Source organism: Eleutherodactylus coqui, chromosome 2, assembly GCF_035609145.1.
Source record: "Eleutherodactylus coqui strain aEleCoq1 chromosome 2, aEleCoq1.hap1, whole genome shotgun sequence".
NCBI classification, from domain to species: Eukaryota; Metazoa; Chordata; class Amphibia; order Anura; family Eleutherodactylidae; genus Eleutherodactylus; species Eleutherodactylus coqui.
Window position 1 is genome coordinate 42,494,228 of NC_089838.1, and position 8,953 is coordinate 42,503,180.

Consider the following 8,953-nt stretch of genomic DNA (forward strand, 5'->3'; position numbering starts at 1 on the left):
GATAGATAGATGGGAGATAGATAGATAGATGGGAGATAGATAGATAGGAGAGATAGATAGATAGATATGAGACAGATAGATAGATATGAGATAGATAGATAGATATGAGACAGATAGATATGAGATAGATAGATAGATAGATAGATAGATATGAGAGAGAGAGAGAGATAGATAGAAAGATATGAGAGAGATAGATAGATATGAGAGAGATTCAGAGATAGATATGAGATAGATAGATAGATTTGAGACAAGGCAAGATAGACAGATAGATAGATTTGAGATAGATAGATAGATAGATAGATAGATATGAGACCAGGCAAGATAGATAGACAGACACATAGAAAGACATACAGACAGGCAGACAAGCAGATACATACCCTGGTGCCCGGACATGGTTCTTCATCAATTGCTAACTTTTTACTGTACTATTCTCATACATGCTTTCACTCTATAGATGGGCACATCATACTTGTAATGTTACTGCAACATTTGGGCCTAACACTACAGTACACAGTAGGGCCGAACGCCCACAAGAATAGATAGATAGATAGATAGATAGATAGATAGATAGATAGATAGATAGATAGATAGATAGATAGATTTGAGACCAGGCAAGATAGACAGATAGATTTGGGATAGATAGATATGAGACCAGGCAAGATAGATAGACAGACACATAGAAAGACATACAGACAGGCAGACAAGCAGATACATACCCTGGTGCCCGGACTACTTCTCTGCTGAGGAGAGGAGCTGTGTCGGCAGGAGGGAAGCAGCAGGGAGATGACATCATCCCTGTTCCACTCTATGGCTTGCTGTGCTGTGCCGGTGTGCGGTGAGTCTGCCTCTGTGTCCTCTCTGCTCTTTCCCCCATCCCCCTCCTCTTCCCCTGTCTTCTCTCCAAGTCCTCCCCCTCCCTTCTCCTACCCTCCTCTCTGGCTCGTGCTGTCGGCCAGACCGCACTAACTTAGCAAGCGGCTGCCAACAGTGCGAAGTGAAAGTAGAGCAGTATATTCTGGAGGGGGTCCTCTGGGCCCCCTCAAGCGCAGGGGCCGGGTCGCCGTTGTGACCCCGGCACCCCCTGCCGGTACGCCTATGCCTCTAACACTTAGAGAACAGACCTTTGGAATTGGAGAGAGTTTGGTGCCATTGATAGTGATTGATAGGTCTGGTGGAAGGCTATAGTGAAGTGGGGGAAAGATGATGACTTTACTTTTATCTATGTTAAGTTTTAGGAAGCAGGAAGAGAAGAAGGATCATTTGGCTGATAGACACTCTGGGATTCTGAATATCGTAGAGGAAACATCAGGGCCAAAGAGATAGATTTAAGTTTCATCACCGTAAAGGTGGTAATGAAAGTCATGGGATTGTATGAGCTGTCCCAGACCATGGATGTAGATGGAGAAGAGTAGGGGTTCAAAGCCTTGGGGAACACTAAAAGAGAGAGGGTGAGGCAAGGATGTGTTGTGTAAGTGGGTCACAATAACCGGTCAGTGAAGTATAAGGAAATCTGGGAAAAGGGACAATTTTGTGATGCCAAGGGAGGAGAGAATTTGTAGCAAGAGGTAGTGCTCGACCATGTTAAAGGCAGAGGTCTAAGAGGAGGAGCATGGAGTATGTTTTTGAGAATTTTGCAGTTAGGAAATTGTTAGCTACTTTGGTTAGGGCAAAGTTTCGGTAAAGTGATAGGGTCGGAAACCAAAAAGCAGTTGGTCAAACAACTGACACTGGGGCTAAGAGAAGGGAGTTACCATGTTAAATAGTTGCCTGTGGTTATGGGAGAGTGAGGATATAACAGTGGTGTAGTAGTGCTGTTTGAATAAGGCAAATGCAAATTTGAAGTTGAAGATGACTTGTTTGTACATTGTGAAGTCTTCTTGGGAATGGGTTTTCTTCCAACTCCTCTCTGCAAACCTGCAGATTTATCACAGTTTTCTTGTTAGGTCAGTGTGTCATGGTTGCCTCCTGATACAGTAGGTCTTTTTGTGTGTGAGAAGAGCAGCTCAGTCCAGGGCAGATGTAAATGTGGTGTTATAGAAGGCAGCAGCCATGTCTGCATCTTGGAATGGCAATATGGTAGCAATAGGTAGAAGGTCAGCGAGCATGCGACTGTCAAGGTGCTTGAGGTTTCTACAGGGGTATACTAATTTCAGGACAAGGGGGCAGTTGAGGAGAAGAGGGAGGATAAGGTAAGTAACTTATAGTCAGGTAGCAGGAGAGGTGAGTTAGAGGAATTAGATAGGGAGCAGAGGAAGGTGAAGATGACTTTCAGCGTGTGTCCATCTTTGTGAGTGAGGGTGGAGGACCATTGTGAGAGACCAAAGGAGTCAGTTGAAGTCACCCATGATGATGATGGGAATGTCAGTGGACAAGATGTGTAGGAGCCAGGGGGCGAAGCTGTCATGGAAGTTGGTAGCAGGGGCTGGCAGTAAGTAGACGATGGCCACTTGGAGGTTAGATGTAGAATAGATGTGGACCAAGTGAACTTCGAAAGAAGTGAAGACTCGTAGAAGCATAATGGGAGTGAAGGCACAGTTATCTGACAGGAGAGGGCCAACTTCTCCGCCATGTTTGTTGCCGGGGCAGGGAGTGTGGGTGAATTGAGGGCCACCATAGGAGTGTGCTGCAGGGAAGGCTGCGTCTGAGGGGTTCAGATACATTTCTGTTATACCAGGAAGGAAATTTTTATCGGAAAGGAGTTGTGAATGTCAGGAAGTTCATTGCAGACAGAACAGGCATTACGTAGTGATCCAAAAAGAGCAACTGGGGGGCAAGGTACACATTGGGTAATTTTGAGGCTTGAGGGATTGCAAGGATTTACAGAGGTGGATTAGTGATAGGAAGGAGATATAATGATGGGAATCTGGTGGGGCGGCCAAGGATTTGGGGATATATCATCATCAGTAAGGAGAAGCAGAGAGAGGAATATAGCAAGTACATATGTAGGTTTTGTGATTTACGAAAGTTTCAGCAGTGAAGCTGGAGGAGCAAATTTTTCTGATTTTAGCCATCATCATTTTATAACTCACAGTGAATGCTACTAATGTGTTCATATCAGTATATTGCACTGTAGACATGTATCACTTATAACCTTCACGATTTATTACAATTTTCCAATGTAAAAAAGGTCATCTGTCTGTGATTTTTGGATATGTCGTCCAGAAGAAAAGAAAAAATCAGATTGGCAATGCTGGTGCCTTCTGAAGGGCAAATCTGCTGTTCACAGCTCAGAGTGGCAATCAAGGCAACATGGGCAACACATAAGCATAAGCAAGCATTAGATTCTCTAGAAAAGTAAAGATGAGCATACATACCAAGACACCTGAATTATAAATGGCATATAGTAGATAGGGGGCCCTATTACAGATTTCACATGGGGGTCCAAGGGCTCCTAGTTACGCCCCTGATCTGTGAACTATTATGCTCAATAGTTTTGATAAGGCTATACTTGCATTGAGCTATTCTTCTAGTGCTAAAGAGTTAACTAAATGAGTTAAAGGCTTTAAAATGTTTTGCTGTAGGTTGAAACCAAGCACAAGATTAATAGTATGAACGTGGTGACATCAGAAGCAGAGGCAGGCCTAATTTATCTTAATTAGTACAGTCTGTAACTAATCACTTGGGACCTCATTCACTTAAGGATGTCTACCATTCTATGCCTGTGGCACAGACCCATATTGAATATGGGGCTTAATGAGCACTTTAAATAAGGTTGGGAATGTGACTATTCAAGGCTTCGTTCAAGGCGGTTGTAGAGGGAAATCTTGCCCACAGCAAAGGGATAATGTTTAATAAAATGACAGCTTCCACCACCCCTTGTTTTATTAATGAGTTGTACCTCATTATAAGAGATAATGGGGACTCGGCTGGAAATGTTACAGAAAATGCATTAAAAAACGATTAGCAACACACACAGGATTCAAACTGTGTATTATGTGCACACATATAGTTAACATGAGGCAAGAGAGGACTGACAGATGTCTGGGGCTGCAGACAGAGTAGTGTTCGGAGATGAGACTAGGCAGAGGTCATACAGTAAAGGACACATTGTATCAGATGGCACTGCCAATGGCTGAATAAATTCAATGCCTTCCCTTGCAGGGATTAAGATCCGACTTGAAGAAAGTGATGTCTCCAGCAAGACAGCTGTCAAACGAGGTCAGTAAATAAAGGATTACAACAGGAGAAAAGCCGGAGAGGTATGACGGTTTATGAAGAAGAATGGCATAGGCTAATTCTAGATCAACATCTGCATGACAAGAACAGATCAAAGAACTGTGCGTAATACAGAACAGGCTTAAAGGCGTTAGACTGTCCTGCAAACAAGTTGTCAAGTGACACCGATGAAAAAAAGGTGGTGGGGGGTAGAGCTCATAGAAGGAACTTGTGCCAGACGTTTCTCCTTGAAATTAAAAAATGAAAATGATTGGCCCTTATGTCATTCTCTTCCATTAGGCATTATGCACAATGCCATGCACTTATACAATATGGGTGTGGGTGTGTGTGTGTGTGTGGGGGGGGGGGTTATTAACTCATTTTACAATGGTCTTCCGGGATATAAAAATAAAACTCAAAAATTTTACTGCATGCTATATTTGTGATAAAAACTTGCAACTTTTTGCCATTTTTCAAAATTGTCCAGCAGACCGGTTGGAGCTTACTGGGAGGGGTGGATCTTCTACTGACTGACAAATTTACTATCATTTCTGTCAGACATTAGCATAAATAATCCCGAATACATACGTGGTGTAGAGCAGCAACTGAGGTGCAAGCAAAAGAGATTGCCGATACTCACATCCAATCCTCCTATTTTAGACATCAGCCCACTGCATCACCTGCAAAGTTTCCACAGGGCACTCCAGTCTTTGTCAAGACTTTTTGTGGGTGGAATTAGCGTAAATATTAGCACAAATCTGCCCCCATTGTACATGTAAATTGTACATTCTGGTACACAGACTGGTGTAGGTACTGCCAATGTAGGTACAGACAGCATCCTATAGCGGGTCTTTCTCTTTGCTATAGGGTTGAAACGTCGCTGTGATGTGCCATGGGGAATAAAGGACTTGTAGCTTTCTAAATTTTTGCACCGTGGATGCTGTCTTTACCTGCGTTGCACTGGACTTATGCTGGGGACCTAGGGTCCGGTTCCATTAAGGCGGGCATCCTTCATATCTCTGCTCCGCCACATTGTGGCATAGTGAGGAGTGCTGCTGGTTTTTATCTTTGCTTATGAAGCCTTCCCATTTTATGCTGTGTTGGCTCAAAACTGGAGCATGTAACACAATGCCAGTGCTTATAAATTGCGCTGAACGTGTGTATAAGCTTTGTAGATAAGTGAGAAAAGTCTGATCTGTAGGGGTCTCACTGCTGGGACCCCAGAGTGATCCTGAGAGTAGTCATATAGTAGGTAAAAGGTAAAGTCCCCTAGGCAGACTGTTTTTGTGGGGTAGTTTGCCATTGTCTCCCTCTGTGGCGTGGCTTGATAGATTGCTTGTCAGATCACGCTATAATATAATAAATGGTATTACATCATACTACAGGAGGGATCAAACCATCACAAGTTCCTGTTCCCCTATGGGGACTAAAAAAAAAAGTAAAAATTACTTTTAAAAAGTTTTATTATAAAAAAAAATATAAGGTATAAAAAAAAACCAAAAAACATATTTGGTATATCGATAAAAGTCAGATCTATCAAAGTGAAAATCTAATGGAAAAAACTGATAAATTGGTGCAACTCTCCAGAAAAGGTAGTGGGGTGGTAGGACATGATACTATCCATATTCTCTTTCATAACATAAATTAAAAACCAGCATGAGATACGCATTTTGAGGTGACCCCCTTCTTTAGTCAACCTGGGTGGGACTGAAGGGATATGGATACCAAAAGTGCTGGTGGTACCAGTGGTGAAACTGGGGACACTAGGAGAAGAGGGAAATAGCTATCAAAGTGACACCTTAATTAATTACCCTGCACGGTGAATGTGGTAAAAAAAAAATACATGCCAGAATTGCGCTGTTTTTGGTCACCTTGTTTTCAAGAAAAAAATCTAATAAAAAGCAATCAATAAGTTGGATATACTCCAAAATGGTAACAATAGAAACTACAGGATGTCCCGCAAAGAACGAACTGTCACATAGCTTTGTTCATGGAAAAGTTAAAAAGTAATGGCTGTCAGGAGATGGCGGCAGAAAATAATAAAAAAAAAATATCTTTGGAAAAAACTAAAAGTAATACAGCAAAAAAACTATATAAATTTAGTATCGTAGTAATTGTACTGACCTGTAGAATAAAGTTATCAGGTCATTTTTGCTGCAATGTGAAAACAAGACCCCCCACTCACAAAGATTGCGCAATTTCGTTTTTCTTCCACTTCACTCCATTTAGAAAATTTTAAACGTTTTTTCAGTACATTATATGGTACACTAAATAGTGCCACTGAAAAATACAACTGTTCCCACAAAAAACAAGCCCTCATACAGCGACGTTGATGGATAAATAAGAGTTCTGATTTTTTAAACTTGGGGGGAAAAAATGATAATGCAAGAAAAAAGGGCCACAGCCTTAACCTCTTGAGTGGCACGCCCGGAAATTTTCCGGGACGAGCTCCACTGCCGATAGTGATATAGCCCGGAAGATTTCCGGGCTATGTATTACTATGGGAGCTGCAGAGCACAATGCCACAAGCTGTGGCAGTGTGCTCTGCCTGCACTGTCCCACAGAGAACAAAGCAGGACATTGAGAAGCAGGAAGATATTGCAGATATGCCGGCAATCTCCTGCTTCTAATGTGCTGCTTTGTTTACAGGTTGCTATAGAGACCATCGGCTTGTCAGAAGCAAGCCGACAGTCTCTGTGGCAGGGAGAGCTGGTGCTTGGCTGTTAGAGGACAGCTAGGTACCAGCTCTTACAGCAGAGATCAGAGAAAACCTCCGATCTCTGCTGTGTTAACCCTTTACATGCTGCAGTCTATGTGACTGCAGCATGTAAAGGGCTGCCACCATGGGACCCCCCCCCCCCTCAGAATGTGATCAGGGAGTCCTGATGGGTCTCTGTGGAAGTCCCCTAATGGGACAAAATTTTTTAAAAAAGCAAAAAAAAAAGTTTAAAATTATTTAAAAAATAAAATAAATAAAATTAAAAACACTTGTCTCCCTTTACTTTGTGAAAAATTAAAAATAAATTAACACATGTGGTATCCCTGCGTCGTAATGACCCAGAGAAGGAAGTTAGTACATTATTTAACCCCTTAATGACACGGTCCCTTTTTTTCTTCTTTCTCCATTTCTTTTTTTCCTCCCCCCGTTTAAAAAATCATAACTCCTTTATTTATCCATCGACGTCACTGTATGAGGGCTTGTTGTTTTTTGCGGAATGAGTTATATTTTTCAATGGTGCTATTTAAAGTACCATATAATGTACTAAAAAACTTTTACAAAAATCTAAGTGGAGTAAAATGAAAGAAAAATGACATTCCACCATCCTTCAGTGCGTTTTGTTTCTACGGCACACAAACTGCAACAAAAATGACCTGATAACTGTATTCTATGGGTCGGTACGATTACTGCGATACCAAATGTGTATCCTTTTTTTTTTACTATAGCACTTGAATTTTTTTTCAAAGACATTTAATTTTTTTTAATTATTTTCTGCTGCATCTTCTGCGCGCAATAACTTTTTTATTTTTCCATCGATGTACTTGATCCAGGGCTCATTTTTTGCGGGACGTCCTGTAGTTAACGTTGGTACCATTGTGAAATACATACAACTTTTTGATCGCTTTTTATTGCATTTTTTCTGGGAGACAGGGTGACTGAAAAAGTGCATTTCTGGCGTTCTTTATTTTTTTTTTGGATTACGTTCACCGTCGGGGGTAAATAATGCACTACTTTGATAGATCAGACATTTACGGATGCAGCGATACCAAATATCTATTTTTCTTTTATTCTTTAGATTTTTTTATTATAGATATGGTAAAAGGAGGGTGATTTAACTGGTATTACTTTTTTACCTAATCTCCCTACAATTTTTTTCACAAAAGTCATGCAATACATTATATATACCCACAAATGATGCCATCAAAAAGTACAACTTCTCCAGCAAAAAAACAAGCCCTCACATGGCCGCGTCAATGGAAAAATGAAAAAGTTATGGCTCTTGGAACGCGACTGCAAAATTAGTTGAAATTAAATGATTGGCCCATTTAAAAAACCTGCCCTGGTGGGCACGACAGGGGGGTAGGAAACCCGCCACTCAAGGGGTTAAGTAGTTGAAGTGTTGCCCCTTTAACCCCTTATCTTTTTACTATTTATAGAACTGAAGAACAGTTTAGGGTTAGTTCCACTCTCATTGGCAATAAGTTTCTGTTTCCATCCTAGCTACTTTGATCTAAATTTTACATAATGAATTTTTTTCTTTATGTTTTTAGTGCTTTTTGGCTGCCTTCTTGTTTTAGTTTAAACTCTTTCTTTTTCTTATTTATTGCCCCTCTTAGGCCCCCTGTCCACGGACGTGAATTTGCCGGTGGTAAATCACCGGCGAATCACGCCATCTGAAGCTTTCCATAGCATTGCTATAGAAAGCGCCGGCCCGTGTCCACAAGCAGAGAATCATTGCGATTCTCCGCTCGCGGACAGCAATTCGCAGCATGCTGCGAATCTCTGCGGTCAGCCTGTCTGTCAGAGAGGCTGACCGGCGGAGATTCGTCTGCCGGCTCCTGCTCCCGGGACTTCGCAATGCCTGTGGACAGGGGACCTTACATTTTTATTAAGTCACATTGGTTTTTTAATAACCCTGTTTTTTCTTGCAAGGCATGAACCTCTCACAGCATGTTTTTAAGATGTTTTTAAACATTTCCCATTTATTGTCTGTATTTTTGAGGATATTGTCCCAGTCTATATGGTTTAGCGCATCTTTGAGCTGATTGAACTTCGCCTTCCTAAAGTTTACTATTTTCG

At 41.5% G+C, this 8,953-nt stretch overlaps 1 long non-coding RNA gene across 1 annotated transcript in view; it reads left to right on the plus strand.

The window, feature by feature from the left end:
- The window catches only part of LOC136610507 (uncharacterized), a 43,789-nt gene extending 39,400 nt beyond the window's left edge, over positions 1 to 4,389 (plus strand). Inside the window, exon 4 of the long non-coding RNA XR_010790088.1 lies at positions 4,102 to 4,389. This is a non-coding gene — a long non-coding RNA (uncharacterized lncRNA). The remainder of the gene's footprint in view (positions 1 to 4,101) is intronic.
- Positions 4,390 to 8,953: the final 4,564 nt, after the last annotated feature.